Below are 19,135 nucleotides of genomic sequence, written 5' to 3'. Positions count from 1 at the left end.
CCCACGTTTGGAAAAGCGCCAAAATTAATGTCCCGGGTTAGGGCAGATCCCTCCCCGGGGGAGAAATAAACTCACCATAACACAGATTTTTTTTTTTTTAAGTCAGGGAAAAATGAAATTGTATTTCTTATAGTATAAGTATAGCAGTGTAAAGAGAGATAACAAGTAGAGAAGGAAGGAAAAAAAAAACAATACAATAACCTTAAGGGAGATGGTGGAGGGGCAAGCGGTGGCGAAGCAGCAGAAGCAGCAGCAGCCAAAACAGCAGCCGGGGAAGAGAGGCAGGCGCAGCTCAAGCAGCAAACCCAGCAGAAGCGGGAGAACAAGCTGTACTTCTAGACATTAAGCTCTTGATGCTCCAATGAAATGATATTAATTTATCTATTGTTGCCATTATATGGCCTATCCCTGGAGTGTTCATCTCTCCCCTATGTCTGAGCTAGAAAATCAGCTCAAACGGCCACAGAGGGGTAGGGGGAAGGTGAAGGGGTGGTTGAGAGCTCCTCCTGGAGACTCAGGTTTCTGGGCGGGGAGTTGTGTTTCTGTATTACCTTTTACCTTGTCTATTTGTGTAGATAACCGTATATACTGTGTAAATATCTGCTTGTATATTGTGACAGCTGTATATATAAGCTTCATTCATATTCCCAGAGATGGCTGAGTTTAGCCTGGGTGATTTCTAAAGTGTAGGGGAGCGGGGAACACCCAAACCATTACAGCACCGGATGGCTGGAAACATATCCAGTTCCACATGCTACTGCACGTAACACCATTCTTGGCTTGGAAAGGCAAATCATGTGGAGACATGGAACTCCAGAGAGAATCGAGTCAGACAATGGCACTCATTTCAAGAACAATCTTGTGACAAACTGGGCCAAAGAGCACGGTGCTGAGTGGATCTACCACATACCCTATTATGCTCCAGCTTCAGGGAAGACTGAGCGCTACAATGGTTTGCTGAAAACCACCCTAAAAGCCATGGGGGGTAGAACTCTGAAAAACTGGGACAAACATTTATCACAAGCTACCTGATTGGTAAATAGTAGAGGTTCAGTAAACAGAGCAGGACCTGCACAATCAGACTTGGTCCAAACAGTAGATGGTGATAAAGTTCCTGTTGTACATGAAAAGAATCTGTTAGGGAAAACTGTTTGGGTATTTTCTCCTTCGGGCGAAGGGAAAGCTGTCTGAGGGGTGGTGTCTATTGAAGGTCCTCGTCATACCTGCTGGGTAATGCAGGAGAATGGTGAAATCCAGTGTTTTCCACAGAGAAATCTAACTTTATCTGAGAGAGTTTAAATTCAGTGTGTATAATACAAGCTGTTAGGAGTTTTCTGTTCTAGGTACCATCGGCGTCCAATGAAAGATTCTACGAGAGAATCTACAGCACATGAGCACAAACCCAACGTCACCTGGGAGTCCCTGTTCTCGTCTCATCTGTGAGGAGACAAATTGTTCTGAGCTTTTGAATCACCTACATCTGAAATATCTGGAATGAAGTGCGAGCTGAACTTGTGATATTCATTAGTGTAAATATTGTATTAGATTAAAACATAATTCTCAGCAATACTCTGAGTGAAGTAGACAGGGGTGGATTGTGCTAGTTTGAAGCTGGCTAGAATGTTTTGGTGGGAAGAACTAGATTACAGGCTGTGGAAATAAAACAATGGTGATGTCTACTTCACTCACAGTCTTGCTGAGATGTATAGGAACAAGAAACAAAAACATTAGATAACCACTGTCACTGGGGCTGCTGGCTGAGCTACATCTTGCTCTCTAACCTCACCCTCCATTTTGAACTAATCCACTTTTCTTCCTAACCCTCTGGCCGAACCTCTATTCTTCCTTGGGACTGGGGTAAGGTTGAGAGGGGTAGGGAGAAGGTGAAGGGGCAGTTGAGAGCCCCTCCTGGGGACTCAGGTTTCTGGGAGGGTGTGTTAGTTTGAAGCAGGGTAAAATGTTTTGGTGAGAGAAAGTAGATAATTGGCTGAAAAAGGAAAACAATGGTGATGTCTCCTTCCCTCAGAGTCTTGCTGAAGAAGAATGTAAACATTGCATAACACTCTTGCTTTTTTGTCTTCACTCTTGGGCTGAGCTTTGACGGAGCTGCATCTCCCTAACCTCACTGCCACTAACCTTGCTCCTCAACCTCTTGGCTGAACCTCTATTCTTCCTTAGGACTGGGGTAAGGTTGAAAGGGGCAGGGGGTGTCATGGAAGGTAGCAGAGCCCTTTTGCAGGCCCCATTTGTGCACAGGGTCGTGGCTCACATGAAGGCCAGCAATTGCAAAATCAAAACACTACTTTCTGTCTGCTGTTCCAGCAGCTGCAGAGCCTCTGAGAAGATTTCTCCCCCAGAGGGGCAAAAGGTAAACATAGGCTATGTTTTGGAGTAAAAGACCTTGGTTCTCACACCCGATGAACATCTGTTGGGGGCTGACCCCTGGGTGGTTCGACAGGTTGTTTTGGTAAGAATTATCCAATTATATGAATTGATTATAACTTTGTACCAATCTGTAAAATTAACGTAAGTCCGCCTGAACTGTCTGAACACACCTCCTTTGAACACTATAAAAATGCTGCATTTGCCTTAATTGAGCATCCCTTGCACCCCTCTTCTGACTGATACCCTGACTGCACATGCATCGCTCGGCAGCATTAAAGTTACGGTCAGCTCGGGACGGCACGGCAGCGCCCAATCCTCGTCAGCCTCGGAAGCCAGGGCTCAGCTCAGCCCGATCCTGCAGGAGGCTCAGACAACGGGCCTTGAATTTACAATGCTTTGAAACTTCTCTGAACTGCTTCTGGACAGTGAGTAACTGATAAACTCTATTTAGAGACTGAATAATCTCTCAAGACTCAAATGAACTCTCTTAAAATCACAGACTCTCTTCATTTTAGCCATTCTGTATTTTAATTTGCAACCGCGAACCAAGAACTTACATGGGATAGTTATAAATAAGTTTGGGGAAGGGAATTTATAGTGTTTTAGTGATAAATCATTTAAACTTTTTTATACATCGGCCTTGCATGTTATTCCCCGAAATTCCCCTAAACTCTATTGTTGGAAGACGGAGACCGGTGCGGCGAGAGATCGGGGCACTGAGAGTCGACTCTGTGGCTTCTGCGCAGCAGTGCAATTTATTAGGGCGATGCAGCGACCTTTATAGCCCCCAAAGGGGGTGTAGACAACTAACTTAGCTCAAGATTGGTACAAGTGGAGGGTACAGATTGGCTCCAGGTTAAGTGTAAGGCAGAGATAGGTTAACTTACAGTAAACACCTTAAGGATCCCACCCAGGGGGGGTGGCCAGAGTCAGCCCCCTGGGCCGTGCCCACCCCAGAGGCGGGCAGATTCCACCCCCTGACAGCTGTGCGTGGGTTGCTCATAGTCGCAGGCTCAGGCCCCTGGGAGCCTCAAGGCTCCAAGGACACTTCACATCACAGGGTCTGATGTTTACCTTTCATGCTCCGCTGCGGGAGGAAGCTTCCCACACTCTATTCCACAACATAATGGCTGCAGACGGAGCAGGGTTGGTGATAGCAGAGTTGGCAATAACAACAAAGAGAATGGATGACTTATTTTTCAGACTGGCATCTATTTTTGAGTTTGAACATTTAAAAAAAGACGTGGCTACGTTCACTTTTATTAGCCCAGAACAAATTACAGACAAATAGGCAGATCTTGTAGTCACGTTGTATACAACTTTAAAGGAAGTAGATGGAGTCGTTCAGGAGAATCTCATTATGTTAGCAGCATGCATAATTAAAGCGCAAGGCGCATTTGATAATATGAAAAATAATGTTGAGAGTCTTATACTTAAATTGAAAGAAACGGGAGAGAGTTTAAATGAAAAAATCAATTGCTTTAAGAAAGAGTCAGAGAACTGGGAACAGCAAAGCGGAAGGTGGAAAAAGGAGATCGAAGAGTTACAATTAAAAAATAAGACTTTATGTGTTAAGATGCAAGCACAAAACGAGAGATTAGAAACGGCACAGTGAGAGCTGCAAGCACTGCAGATGGAGAGGGAAGCTGCCATGAGAGAAACTGCCGCTGCTAAAGAGGCTAAAGAGCCGAGGCAAGTAACTGAATCCGCGATACCTGAAGACCAGATACGCTCTTTAGAAGAGCGGCTTAAAATGGCGCTTTCCCAAGTCTTGCAGGAGCAGCAAACGCGCACTGAACTGTCTGCTACAGCGGTCCCGCTTGAAGGCTCCAAAATGCATTCTTTAGAATGGAAAGTGTCGCTGTTAGGCGCTGTTAGCATGCTGACTGTTCCCAAAGTTGAGGAAATGGACTTACAGAATCCAATATGGATTGTAAATGTAAGACGTTTAATACACAAATCAGAAGGCTTTTTATACTATTACAGGATTACATGTCGATTTCTAATTGGTCCATGCAATACATTTTTGTGGTTTAAAGCATAATCATTAATAGATACAAAAAGGTATTTTTATAAGCAGTACGTGTGCTCATATATCAAACCCTACATTTCCAGATGTGCAGATCCTTTGTTCTAAGGTATATTCATGACTGATTCATTACTTGTTTTACTTTGCACAGCTGTATCACAAGGACGCAACATCCTCAGGCCAACTCTGCTTTTTTTTTTTCATAGAAAGCACGAAGCGGACACAGTGTCCTTGGGCTGACCGGTGTCTTACCCGCTGTGTTCCAATCGCCTACATATCGATTGCAAAGCAACAGCCCCTACAAAATTCCCCACAGGAAAGATCCGACAATTTACCGAGGCTTGCCAGCTCTTTTGCCGACTCAAACACCACAGCCGCTGCAGCCGCAGCAGACAGCACGATCTCCTCAGCCGCCACCGCAGGAGCCGCAACTGCAATCCTCGCCAGTCCCTTTGCCGCGTACCCGAGTATCTCCACATCAGCAACAGACGCCACCACCACCGCCGCTAATGCCGCAGGTCACCATTCTCCGTGCCGTGACAACTCAGACCGAGACCAACCGCCGGGACGAGCCGCCAACTTCCCAACCAGCGCAATCTTCTGAGCCACTGCCATTACGCAGTAACGGAGACCACGCGCCCACGTCGCCCTGCCAGAAGGAGAAGCACCGCCCCAAGTCGTTGCCCGGAAACACGCCAAGTAGCAGCGATGCGGAAATAGAGGAAATATACGGAAGAATGAAATCGTTCTCCGTGAAACCCGTATTCAAATCAGAAACCGTGCAAGGAAAGAGGGGGAGATCCACCACGACCATGCAAATTCGACCATACACTGGACTGCAATTGCATGAGTTAAGGGAAATTTATTTCCGCATGCCTATGATCACAGTATCACAGTATCATCAGGGTTGGAAGAGACCTCACAGATCATCAAGTCCAACCCTTTACCACAGAGCTCAAGGCTAGACCATGGCACCAAGTGCCACGTCCAACCTTGCCTTGAACAGCCCCAGGGACGGCGACTCCACCACCTCCCCGGGCAGCCCATTCCAGTGTCCAATGACTCTCTCAGTGAAGAACTTTCTCCGCACCTCAAGCCTAAATCTCCCCTGGCGCAGCCTGAGGCTGTGTCCTCTTGTTCTGGCGCTGGCCACCTAAGAGAAGAGAGCAACCTCCTCCTGGCCACAACCACCCCTCAGGTAGTTGTAGACAGCAATAAGGTCACCCCTGAGCCTCCTCTTCTCCAGGCTAAACAATCCCAGCTCCCTCAGCCTCTCCTCGTAGGGCTTGTGCTCAAGGCCTCTCACCAGCCTCGTCGCCCTTCTCTGGACACGCTCAAGCATCTCCACATCCCTTCTAAACTGGGGGGCCCAGAACTGAACGCAGTACTCAAGGTGTGGTCTAACCAGTGCAGAGTAAAGGGGCAGAATGACCTCCCTGCTCCTGCTGACCACACCATTCCTGATGCAGGCCAGGATGCCACTGGCTCTCTTGGCCGCCTGGGCACACTGCTGACTCATGTTCAGGCGGGTATCAATCAGCACCCCCAGATCCCTCTCTGTCTGGCTGCTCTCCAGCCACTCCGACCCCAGCCTGTATCTCTGCATGGGGTTGTTGTAGCCAAAGTGCAGCACCCTGCACTTCGAGCTATTGAACCCCATCCCATTGGACTCTGCCCATCTGTCCAGGCGGTCAAGGTCCCGCTGCAGAGCCCTTCTGCCTTCCAACTCAGTCACATCTGCCCCCAGCTTGGTGTCATCTGCAAACTTGCTGATGACTGACTCGATGCCCTCATCCAGATCATCTATGAAGATGTTAAAGAGGATGGGGCCCAGCACAGATCCCTGAGGGACACCACTAGTGACTGGCCGCCAGCTGGATGTGGCACCATTCACCACCACTCTCTGGGTCCGGCCCTCCAGCCAGTTCCTAACCCAGCACAGAGTGTTGCCATCCAAGCCATGGGCTGACAGCTTAGCCAGCAGTTTGCTGTGGGGGACAGTGTCAAAGGCCTTGCTGAAGTCCAGATAGACCACATCCACAGGCCTCCCCACATCCACCAAGCGGGTCACCTGATCATAGAAGGAGATCAGGTTAGAAAGGCAGGATCTGCCCTTCCTAAACCCATGCTGGCTGGACCTGAGCCCTTTGCCATCCCTTAGGTGCGCTCTTATCACCCTTAAGATAACCTGCTCCATCAGTTTCCCTGGCACTGAGGTCAGGCTGACGGGTCTGTAGTTCCCAGGTTCCTCCATCCGACCCTTCTTGTGGATGGGGACCACATTGGCCATTTTCCAGTCTCCTGGGACCTCTCCGGTGAGCCAGGACTGCTGGAAAATGATGGAGAGCGGCTTGGCCAGCTCAGCTGCCAGCTCTCTCAGCACACTGGGATGGATCCCATCTGGTCCCATGGACTTGTGGGTGTCCAGATGACTCAGCAGGTCCTGAACTAATTCTTCATGAATTTCCAGGGGAACACACCACTCCCTGACCCCATCCCCCAGTTCAAGAGGCCACTTGCCCTGAACTCCTCCCTCCTTACTGTTGAAAACTGAGGTGAAGAAGGCATTCAGGACCTCAGCCTTTTCTACATCATCAGTTATAGTATTCCCCTCCTGGTCCAGTAAGGAGTGGAGGCTCTTCTTGCCCTTCCTTTTATCGTTGATAAATTTATAAAAGTGCTTTTTGTTATCTTTCACAGAAGTGGCCAGCCTAAGTTCTAGCTGGGCCTTAGCCTCTCTAATTTTACTCCTGCATAATCTGGCTATCTCCTTAAACACATCAGGAGAAGCCTTCCCCTCCTTCCAGAGGTGATACACCCTCTTTTTTTCCCCCAATTCCTTCAGGAGCTGTTTACTCAACCAGGCTGGTCGTCTTCCCCGCCGGCTCATCTTTCGGCACATGGGAACTGCCAGCTCCTGTGCCTTCAAGAGCTCCTGTTTAAAGTAGGTCCAACTATCCTGGACCCCTTTGTTCTCAAGGACTGCTGCCCAGGGGACTTTGGAAATAAGTTTCTTAAGCAAATTGAAGTTCGCCCTCCGGAAGTTCAAGGTGTAGGTTTTGTTGTAGTGCCTCCCTACCTCCCTGCATATCGAAAACTCCACTAACTCGTGATCACTACACCCCAGGCAGCCTCCCACTGCCACATCTCCTACCAGCCCTTTTCTGTTGGAGAGCAGCAGGTCAAGCTGAGCTTGACCCCTAGTAGGCTCACTTAACAGCTGGGACATGAAGCTGTCCTCCATGCACTCTAGAAATCTCCTGGACTGCCTCCTCTCTGCTGAATTAAGTTCCCAGCAGATATCTGGCAGGTTAAAGTCACCCACAAGGACAAGATCTGATCTTGAGACAGACTCCAGCTGTTTGTAAAATATCTCGTCTGTTTCTTCATCCTGGTTGGGTGGTCTATAACAGACTCCAACCAGGATGTCAGATTTATTAGTCCTCCCTCTGATTTTAACCCACAAGCTCTCAATCCCTTCGTCCCTCACCTCAAGCTCAGTGGCATGGAGTGACTCCCTAATGAAACAATAACTGATTATGTGTACAGGGTGGTGGATAATGGTGCTGACTAGATAATATTGTCCTGTGATGAGGTGAGAGGAAGTTCTTGGGGACCTGAAGTGTTCCTTGGGGGTGGTTGTCATGGAGGGTAGCAGAAGCCCTTAGCAGGCCTCCGTGTTGTGAAAGTTATAGTGTCTCACATTAATGCCAAGAGCCTTGCAAAACCAAAACAATACTTCAGCCCCATGAGAAAGTCTCTCCCTAGTCGAGATAAAAGGTAAACAATGGCCACTGTTTTGGTTAGGGGGAACGGCAGTTCTCATGCCCGCTCGACACCTGGTGTGGGCCGAACTTGGGGTGGTCTTAGAAATTGTTTTGGTAAGAATTCTCCAATTGTATGGATTGATAATAACTTTGTGCCAATCTGTAAGAATAACGTAAAATAGCCTGGACTGGTGGGTTACACCTCTTTTGAACTTTATAAAAATGGTGTGCCTTCCTGGATCGGGGGTTTTGCTTGCTTGAGCTTGTTGGTACCTGCTCCTACCTGCTCGCTCACTAGCCTGCCTGTCTGCCTCGCTCCTGCCGCGGTGACCTCTCGCTCCTGATCGGCCCTGCCCGACGAGGGGCCTGCAGAGGCCTGAAACCCGCTTGGGCCCGATCCTGACGAACCAAGGGACACCGCCCAAACTTCGAATCCTGCTAATTGAACTACGGAACAGTGAGTAAATTGGAGAAAGAACTTTTTACCTAAAGACTGAATAACTTTAAGGACTCAAAAGAACTCTAAAGAAATCACAGACTCTCCTTTATCTGCTATTTTCTGAAATGTTATTCTACAACTTCAATCCTAAAAGAACTCACGTGGGGAATTTAGTTCAGGAGGGGGATCTCCGTGTTTGAGTAATAAATCACTAAAAATACACAAGTGAGTCTCCACGTATTTTCCCCACAACCTCCCAAACTACCTTCCGTGACAGTGGTCCTGAAGGGGATCTCGCATTAAGTTCTAGAATCCTTTATTGGGCTGGTTCCTTCGATCCTACAGATAGGGATGAACCGACAAAATTTCGTGTCACAAACTGTGATGAATTGAATGAAGCAGTTACTAAGCTAGCATGTATGCAGGCTATGAGTCAGAGGGGAATTCATGCAAATCCTATGGATGCCCCGATAGAGCCACACAGGCTAAGACCTTTAGTGAAAGGTCTGCCAGGAGTTTTAAGGGGTATATGCAATGCAAGAAACAAGCAAATTGAGGAAGTATTACAAGAAATTATGCAATCAGGGGATAGCTCATCCCACCACACTACGTGGGGAGAGCTGCTGGAGGAATTATCCATTAAAGGGTGAGATTTAGGTTATTCTGATACTACATTTTTACCAGCATCCTTCTTTGAGAAGAAGCAATCTGGAAACAAAGGCAGCCATGCGGTTGCCTCACGTGGAAAGAAACAAGAAGTGCGACATGCCAAGGCATCTGGAGTCCTGGAAGTCCCAAAGGGAGCCCTAGAGGGAGCCCTAGAGCGAGCCCACGGTCTAGTCCTAGGGGGAGCCCGGAGCTAAACCATCGCTACAGCTCGGGGATATCCTGGGGGCAAAGTCCCTATTATGGGCAAGGGGTATACCTAAAACAAGAACACAAATACGGGGTAAAACCTTGTGATTTATTGAAAAGAAGCCGAGGAGAATATACCACAAAGGCTGAATTCAATAACTTGAGTAAAACAGTTGGTGACATGCATCGGATGATACAAAAACTATTAGACCAGACATTTAAAAACCATGGTGGAGATGAGGCAGGAGGGGACTGCAACAGGAGTTCCAGAGCCGCCTCTCCTAACAAGTCTGGTCAGCCTTTTACTTCTGATCAGCAGGAGGCTAAAAGCAAGCAAAAAAACTAGAAGTAGCGGTGAGTGCTTCAGGCCACATACATCGCTTTGTATTTGCCTGTCAATGGTCTGAAAAACTTGAGCCTTTCATTATGATCCCAACAGGACCGGACAGAACTGCTGTGAAGTATCTAATAGATACAGGTGCACAAATTACAGTGCTCAATGTGCAACTAGCAAAGCGTCTAAGAATCCTGCCATCCAGAAGGAAGGTAAAAATAACGGGTGTCACAGGCCGGCCCGACATATGCCAATTAGCTAAAACAAGATTATGGTTACCTGGGGAAAAAAGGAGCACCATAGTAGAGGTGGCATTAGGTTCCTGTCAAGAAAATATTATTGGATTTGATGTTTTAGCAGGTAGGAGGTGGCATCTTCCAGATGGTACATTATGGAGCTTTGGTTCTTATGGAGTGGGAACAAAGAGGGCAAAGTCAGCTCGTGTTCATATGTTGCAAACTGCTCCTCCACTGCCAAAGTCACAAATAACTTGTGTTGCACAATATCCATTACCAGCAGCAGCTAGGCAAGGCATTACCAAAGTGATAGCTGACCCGGAGAAAAGAAAGATTATCACCAGAACTCATTCTCCTTACAATTCATCCGTCTGGCCAGTTCGAAAACCAGATGGCAGATGGAGACTAACTATTGACTTTGGGAAACTCAATAATAACACTCTTCCTCTCACTGCAGCAGTTCCAAGTCTCTCATCCACAGTGACAGCAATTCAAGCATCTTCTCACGCCTGGATGGCAACTATGGATGTGAAGGACATGTTCTTCATGGTGCCGCTGAGAGAAGAGGACAAACCACAGTTTGCATTCACCTGGCAAGGTATTCAATACACCTTCAACAGTCTTCCACAGGGGTATAAACACAGTGCAACTATAGCACATAACACACTAGCAGCCTTGCTTGACACTATTCAACTTCCTAAAGATGTTAAGGTGTACCATTACATTGATGACATCCGGGTGGGAGGAAATGACAAGGAGCAAGTTGCTGCAGTAGCCAGGAACATTTGGAAGTTATTAACTGACCAAGGACTGACTATCCCAAAGGAGAAGTGCCAAGGCCCAAGCCAGGAGGTTAAATTCCTAGGATCCTGGTGGGTGGCAGGTGCAGTGTCAGTTCCAGAGCATACCTTACAAGAAATTGAAAAGGGCCAAATACCCCAAAACAAAAAGGAGCTACAACAATTGTTGGGCACCTTGGGCTACTGGAGAAAACACATCCCAGGTTTCTCCATGATTGCTCGTCCTCTGTATGATTTGCTTAAGAAGCACAAAGTTTGGGACTGGACTCCACGACATTCTGAGAGCCTGAGAGTTCTCAAAGATGAACTGAAGGCATATCAGAAGTTGGGGCCCTTACACCCACAAGATGCCCTAAGGGCTGAATGGGGTTTTTCCGAGCATGCCTCATACTGTGGAATTTTTCAGAGAGGACCCAATTGTTGGTGGTCGGAGGGTGGCGAGAGGCGAGATCGGGGCACTGAGAGTCGACTCCGTGGCTGCTATGCAACAGTGCGTTTTATTAAGGTGATGCAGCGATTTTTATAGCCCCAAAAAGGGGGTGTGCACAACTAACTTAGCTTGAAATTGGTACAAGTGGAAGGTACAGATTGGCTCAAAGTTAAGTGTAAGACCCACATAGGCTATTCCTCATCAAAACAATCCGTGGCCCCACCTCAGGGGAGCTGACAGGGTCAGCCCCCTAGAACTGTGTCCGCCCCAGGGGCCGGCAGATTCCATCCCCTGTCAGGTGTGCGTGGGTTGCTCAGCCTAACCGCCTAGTGTCCTTGGGGCCTGCTGGACTCAAGGAACACTTCTCAAAACAAGGTCTTATGTTTACAGTTTTATGCTCTGCTGCGGAAGAAATTCTCCCACAATACCCCCTTCTTTTCTTTGAGCAACCCACGTTCGATCTTATATAGGCCATGTTTGGTACAAGTGCAGGTCAATAGTGCTAAAGTGAAGAGAATGCATCTATTAAGAACCTTTTGCTAGTGGCAATAGTCTGGCAAACTGACCACCCAAGTTCAATTAACAATCCCAAAAGCTATTTCTGCAAGCGACAGCGAGTCAAACGTTCAAAAACCCAAAGGTCCAGATGAACATCATAGCTTCTGGAGTGTGCAAATCCGGCACGTCTTCATTGGTTCAGTGTGGCAGCTGATGTTGTAGAGCTGCAGATGCACCAAGCTGTCCAGTATTTCTCCTCAGACTCCCACAGTTCTGGATTCACTTCACAATTCTCAGAGATCTTGATGTTTCCATTACATTCCCCAGCTATGAGCTGCGTCTGACCATTGTGCTTAAGAACTACTGTTACGGAATGCAGTTTAGGGGAATTTATGGGGAAAAACATGCGAGGACAATTTGTAAAAGATTAAATGATTTATTGCTAAAATACAGAAAATCCCCTTCCCCAAACTTATCTATAACTATCACACGTAAGTTCTTTGGTCCACCGTCGCAGATTAAAATGCAAAAATGACTAAAATAAAGAGAGTCTGTGGTTTTAAGAGAGTTCTTTGAGACTTGATAAGTTGCTCAGCCTTTAAGTAAAAGTTCGTTGGTTACTCACTGTTCAAAGCAGTTCAGCAGAGTTTCAAAGTGTTTATAAAGTTCAGGGCGTTGTCTGAGCCTTCCACAGGATCAGGCCAAGGTAGGCCTTGGCCTCCGAGGATCGGGCGTTGCCAGTTCGCTGCCAAGCAGGCCATAACTCTTAATGCTGCGAGTGATGCCTGTGCAGGCAGGGTGTCCTTCAGCAGGGTTGAGAGGGTATCGAGGCGCAAAGTAGGGGGTGCAGAGGAAGAGAGCTAGAGCTCCCAATTAAGGCAAAATGCCCCATTTTTATAGTCTTTGAAAGGGATGTGCTTAGCCAGTTCAGGTGACTTTACGTTATTTTTACAGATTGGTACAAAATTATAATCAATCTATACAACTGGACAATTCCTAAGGCAAAACAACCTGCAGGACCACCCAGGGGTCAACCCCCAACAGATGGTCAGCGAGCATGAGAACCAAGGTCCCTAATTGAAAACAAAGCCAATGTTTACCTTTTTACCCTTTCTAGGGAGGAATATTCTCAGGGGCCCTGTAGTTCATGCGGGCAGATAGGAATATTGTTTTGGTTTTGCAATTGCTGGCTTCATGTGAGACATTACACTTTAGCAGAAATGAAACCTGCTAAAGGGCTTTGCTACCCTCCATGACAACTACAAACCCCCAAATACAATACAAAGGTGTGCCCTAGATGTTATTTTTAGGCTATCCCTTCAGGCCTTTTCCCACAGTTCTTCATTTGATTTAAGAATTTAGGGCAGTGTTTTTCATCCCTTGCAGGGCCCTTGCAAGAGACAAAAGTCACTTTGCCATCTTGTGCCAATTTGAGTGGGCTTTGGCCTTCACCAAAAGAAACCAAACCAAATCTATTCCATTAAGCCATAATCACGGAAGCTCATGAAAATACCCAAATTCACTAGCCAAGATCCGAAACTTTATAATCCAAATACTTATGACCATCATTTCAGTACTCCTTCCAAGATCTTGCCACAGCTCTGCCATCTGAGCAAGATTTTCTGCTCACTTCATGAAAAGACAGGCCAATCATACTCAAGCTGGTCTCCATCTTAAGGCCTGTGAGGACAAGTGATGAAACACAATACGAAAACAAATGCAAGCATATTCAGTACCTAAGCTGACAAATCCACTGATATTATTTGTGTGATGTGTTTAAAGAAACTGCAATGTTTCTTCATACCTCCCTCCTTATCTTTCTAGCTCCTCTTCCCCCTCCCTTTTTTTTTTTTTTTGCTATGTAACTATATAAAGAACAAAGTTTTACAATATCCTTATATGTTAAAAAAATCTTATAACTGTAATACTGTATTAACTTATAAGCCTAATAATCGAGGAAAGGGGGGCAGGGAAGATTAAAGAAAATATGGTACCATATTATCCTTAGCATAGAGGAAGTAAGCAGTAACCTATAAATGTAAAATATAATGTCTTACCATAATATACCAGTATAATATCTACTAAGTGCTAATTATACTCTATTATAATTACCTAAGAATTATTGTGCAACTAACATTATCCTAAAAGATCCAGTACAATTAATAAGTATCACTATCCTATCCAAATAAGTGCCTAGAGTACAAAATATACTACAATTAGAGTCAGAAAAAAAACATTAAGGTTCCAGAATACAATATAGTTATCAAAAAACTCAATCTATGTCTTAAAAAATCAAGTATGCTGTATTTGTTGTCCTCGTCCTTCCGGCCGACTCGGCGGGGGGTTGATGTTGTTGCAGTTCCCAGGTACAGCCTTGGTCCAGCGTGAAGGAACCCATAAGGGACCCGACTGGGTAGAGACACACATATACCCTCGTCCCATATAAATCACGGAGGCCAGACCTCCCCACAGTCCTGTCTTGGGGTCCCTATACATAACTGTCATTTGCACTGGAGGTGCTCCTTTTTGTACCAAACCTGAGTGCACCTCCACAGGTGGCCCTGGATCGTCACCAAAAATACACAAATGATTAATAACGAAAAGGGCCTTGCTCATGCATTTGGCCAGGTCAGTTATGTCCCGAAATTTTTCAAGGTAGTTTTTTATTACCTGATGGGAATGTTCGATAATAGCCTGGCTCGTGGGTGAATTGGCTATGCCAGTGGTGTGAGTAATGCCCCATTTCTGCACAAACTTCCAAAACTTCTCACTAGTGTACTTGGGGCCATTGTCTGTTTTAATTCTTTCTGGCACACCCATCACCGCGAAGCACCCTGTTAGATGTTTGATAGCGTGAACAGCTCTCTCTCCTGACAGCGGCGTTGCCCACATGTGTTTGCTATAGGTATCAATAGTAACATGTAGGTAATGCAATCTGCCAAAGGAGGGAACATGAGTAACATCCATTTGCCACAATTCTAAAGCCTTAAGTCCTCTTGGATTCACACCTGATCCTAATCCCGGTCCCATATGACTGCAGACCGGGCAGGAACATATAATTCCCCTGGCATCTTTGTTGGAAATCTGAAACTGGCGTTTTAGTCCTTTCGCATTCTGATGAAAGGTAGCGTGGGCCTCTTTGGCTAGAGAAAACTGATCAAGTGGGGCAGTGTAGGAAGCTTTCTCCTGCAGCGGAGCATGGAATGTAAACATCAGGCCCTGTGATGAGAAGTGTCCTTGGAGCCTTGAGGCTCCCAGGGCCTGAGCCGGCGACTATGAGCAACCCACGCACAGCTGTCAGGGGGTGGAATCTGCCGGCCCCTGGGGCGGACGCAGCCCCAAGGGGGGCTGACCCTGGCCAGCCCCCCTGGGTGGTACTCACAGGTTGTTTACCACAGGTAACCTATCTCTGCCTTACACATAACTTGGGGCCAATCTGTACTGTCCACTTCTGCCAGCCCCAGGCTGGCTGGAAACACCTCCTCTGAGCACTATATAAGACACTGCACTACCCTAATAAAGTTGTACTGATGTACTGATGCACAGATGCCTAGAAGCTGCTGTCTCGAGTCGTCAGTACCCCGATCTCGCCTCTCGTCAGCCTCCGTACCCTGACAGGGCAGGCCACTCTGGTAATGACACTAACGTGTCAGCTCTAGCATTTCCTTCCCCCAGACCTATCTCCCACTTATGACTACGGACGTGAATAATGCAATATGGGGCCGTTCTCTGGGCTATGGCTGCATATAGCGAACGTAGTAATTGGTGTAGACGCCGATTTTTGACCTCTCTGATAGAAGAGTCTTCAATTCTTCGTGCCACTCCAGCCACATACATTGAGTCAGTTACTACATTCAAAGGGGTATCGAGCCAGTTAGTTAAGGCCCACACCTCCGCAGTTAATTCTAAGGTTTGCAAGGAATCCATAGCCATCCCTTGCAAAACGTGTTCTTGCCACCCTGTCTTTGACTGCCATACTACTGCAGCCTTATGCGAATTGCGAATCCCTTCCTGCATCTGTAAATGCATTAACCGCGTTCTGCAAGGGAGAAAGGACTACATCGGTTTAGTCATCCAGTTCTGCTGACTCATCCACCGGAGTGTGTTAGATTTCAACACCTGTACAGAAATGTGCCCTGGAAAATTCAGAAGGCTGGTCTGCAGTTCCTCTGATTGGCATAAAAACCATTCTAGGTCGTCTCGTTTAATAGGTAGTCTTATGGTATTAGGTTCTGTTCTGGCAATGTCCAGTAACCGTGTCCTGCCCTTTTTGATCGATTGGGCTATCGTATATGTCTGTGTCTCTATCGTTTTTTGTGGCCGCATGGTTGTAAACAACCATTCCAGAATACACAATTGGTCCTTCAATCGAGATTTGCACTGCGTGATAGCTCCAAAGATACAGTGCACGCCCTTAATTATAGATAAGTCAATAGGCACGCTTGGATCCACTCATTCTACCCATCTGCTGGTGATCATGTCGCTGAGCTTCTGTATAGTCTCCCGCTGTAAGTCGGAGAGTTCAATTTTTTTGGCAGGGTCTGTGCCTTGTAGCAGGGGCCTCAAGGGTCGTAAGTCATCATTTGTAAAGCCTATAACAGGGCGTAACCACTGTAAGTCCCCCATCAACATCTGAGCATCTTTAAGTGTGGTAATGTTGGTAGTTAGCTGCAATTTCTGGGGATGAATGAGGTTTTTGGCTATATGCCAGCCTAGATATTTCCATGGTGCTTCCCTCTGGATTTTTTCTGGGGCAATTTGAAGTCCCACAGCCTGGAGTTTCGTCATGAGTTGTCACAGGTGAACATCGAGGAAGGGCTCTGGATGGGCTATTAGGATATCATCCATATAGTGGTAAATGATGGCTGGTTTCCACATCTGTCGAATGGGGCGTAACGCAAAATTGACGTAGAGTTGGCACATCGTTGGGCTATTTTTCATTCCTTGGGGTAAGACCACCCAGTGGAAACGGCGTGCCAGATGTTCTTTATTAATGGCCGGCAAGGTGAAGGCAAAACGCTGACAGTCTGCAGGGTGTAGTGGAATTGTAAAGAAACAGTCTTTCAGATCTATGACAAGTAATTCCCAGTTCTCAGGAATCATGGATAGCGAAGGCAGGCCCGGTTGAAGAGCACCCATGGCTTGCATTTGATCGTTAATGGCTCGAAGGTCATGTAGGAGATGAAATTTTCCTGACTTTTTTGGTATTACAAAAATTGGGGTGTTCCATGGGCTGGTTGAAGGTACAATATGGCCTGCAGCAAGTTGTTCTTCGACGAGCTTATGTGCTTCTTGCAGCCGTTCTTTTCGCAGCGGCCACTGATTTATCCAGATCGGTGTATTAGAAAGCCACTGAAGTTTGATTATGGGCGGCTGCCGTCCAGGGGCTGCTGCTGAAAAATTACCTGTGGGATAGTTATCACGACTCCCATCTGTGTCATGACATCTCTGCCAATCAGCGCATTTACGCCTTGTGGGAGAGGCAAGATGGTTGCAAAGACATGGCCTGTCCTTCCATCTACGGTTATACTGATTCGCTGCGAACTTGTCAGAGTCTGAGATACCCCTCCAATGCCTTCAACACCATCTTTCGCCGGACTTGCTGGCCAATGTGAGGGCCATGCAAGTGTGGAAAAGAAGGTTAAATCAGCACCTGTATCCAGGAGAACGTCCAAAGTTATTGTGTCCTCACCATTTGTCACCGTCTACCTTTTGTAAGACCTCTGAATGAGCTGGGCCAACTCGGTTGGTGGAACCTCTACTATTCACTACCCAAGTGGCTTGGGCTAGATGTTTCTCCCAGTTCTTTAAGGTTCCTCCCCCCATTGCCTTTAAAGTTGTTTTCAACAAGCCATTGTAATGTTCAATTTTGCCTGAGGCGGGTGCATAGTAGGGGATGTGATAGATCCACTCAATGCCGTGCTCTTTGGCCCAAGATTTTATGAGATTGTTTTTAAAGTGGGTACCATTATCTGATTCAATTCTTTCTGGAGTGCCATGTCGCCACAGGATTTGTCTTTCCAAGCCCAAAATGGTGTTACGTGCAGTGGCACGGGAAACTGGATAGGTTTCCAGCCATCCGGTGCTTGCTTCCACCATGGTCAGCACATATTGCTTTCCAGTCCGAGAACGAGGTAGAGTGATGTAATCAATCTGCCACGCTTCACCGTATTTGTACTTTGCCCATCGCTCACCATACCACAAGGGCTTCAGACTCTTGGCTTGTTTAATAGTAGCACAAATATCACAGTCATGTATAACTTGTGTTATAGCGTCCACGGAGATGTTGATTGCTCTGTCCCGTGCCCATTGGTAGATAGCATCTCTGCCTTGATGTCCTGAGGAATCATGGGCCCACCGGGCTAAGAACAGTTCACCTCGGTGTTCCCAATCTAAATCCAAATCACAATTTACATCGGTCTGAAACACCTTGGCAGCTAGATCTGCCTGATGGTTGTGCTGATGTTCCTCAGTAGCTTTACTTTTGGGCATGTGAGCATCTATGTGTCGTACTCTTACAGGGATTTTCTCTAGACGGGTAGCAATATCCTGCCATAAGTCAGCAGCCCAAATTGGCTTTCCTTTCCGTTGCCAATTATTTCTTTTCCAGTCCTTTAGCCAACCCCATAAGGCATTAGCCACCATCCATGAATCAGTATAGAGGTAAAGCATGGGCCAGTTCTCACGTTCAGCCACGTCAAGAGCAAGTTGGATAGCTTTTACTTCTGCAAACTGGCTTGACTCACCTTCTCCAGCTTTTGTTTCAGCCACTGCCCGTATAGGGCTCCAAACTGCAGCTCTCCATTTTCTCTTGTTTCCAACAAGGCGACAGGAACCATCAGTAAATAGAGCATAGTTTCTTTCTCCTTCAGACAAATCACTGTAAGGAGGAGCTTCTTCAGCCCGACTCATTCGCTCCTCTGGAGGATTTATACAGTTTGTACCTTCTGGCCAGTTGGTGATCATCTCCACTATGCCAGGTCATTCAAGGCTCCCCATGCGTGCTCGCTGTGTTATGAGAGCCATCCACTTAGACCAGGTAGCATCGGTTGCGTGATGTGGCAATGACCCCTTTCCCTTAAACATCCAGTTCAAAACTGGTAATCTGGGAGCCAAAAGAAGCTGAGAGTCTGTTCCTATTACTTCTGAAGCAGCTTTCACACCTTCATAAGCAGCAAGGATCTCTTTCTCTGTTGGTGTATAGTTTACTTCTGACCCTCTATATCCTCTACTCCAGAAACCAAGTGGTCGGCCACGTGTTTCTCCTGGGGCTCTCTGCCATAGGCACCAGGTTGGACCATTATCACTCGCAGCCGTATACAGAATGTTCTTAATGTCTGGACCAGTTCGAACAGGCCCCAA

Source organism: Pogoniulus pusillus, chromosome W (genome assembly GCF_015220805.1).
Source record: "Pogoniulus pusillus isolate bPogPus1 chromosome W, bPogPus1.pri, whole genome shotgun sequence".
In the NCBI taxonomy this organism is placed as follows: Eukaryota; Metazoa; Chordata; class Aves; order Piciformes; family Lybiidae; genus Pogoniulus; species Pogoniulus pusillus.
The sequence above is the reverse complement of the archived record's forward strand: the minus strand, read 5'-3'. Positions refer to the sequence as shown.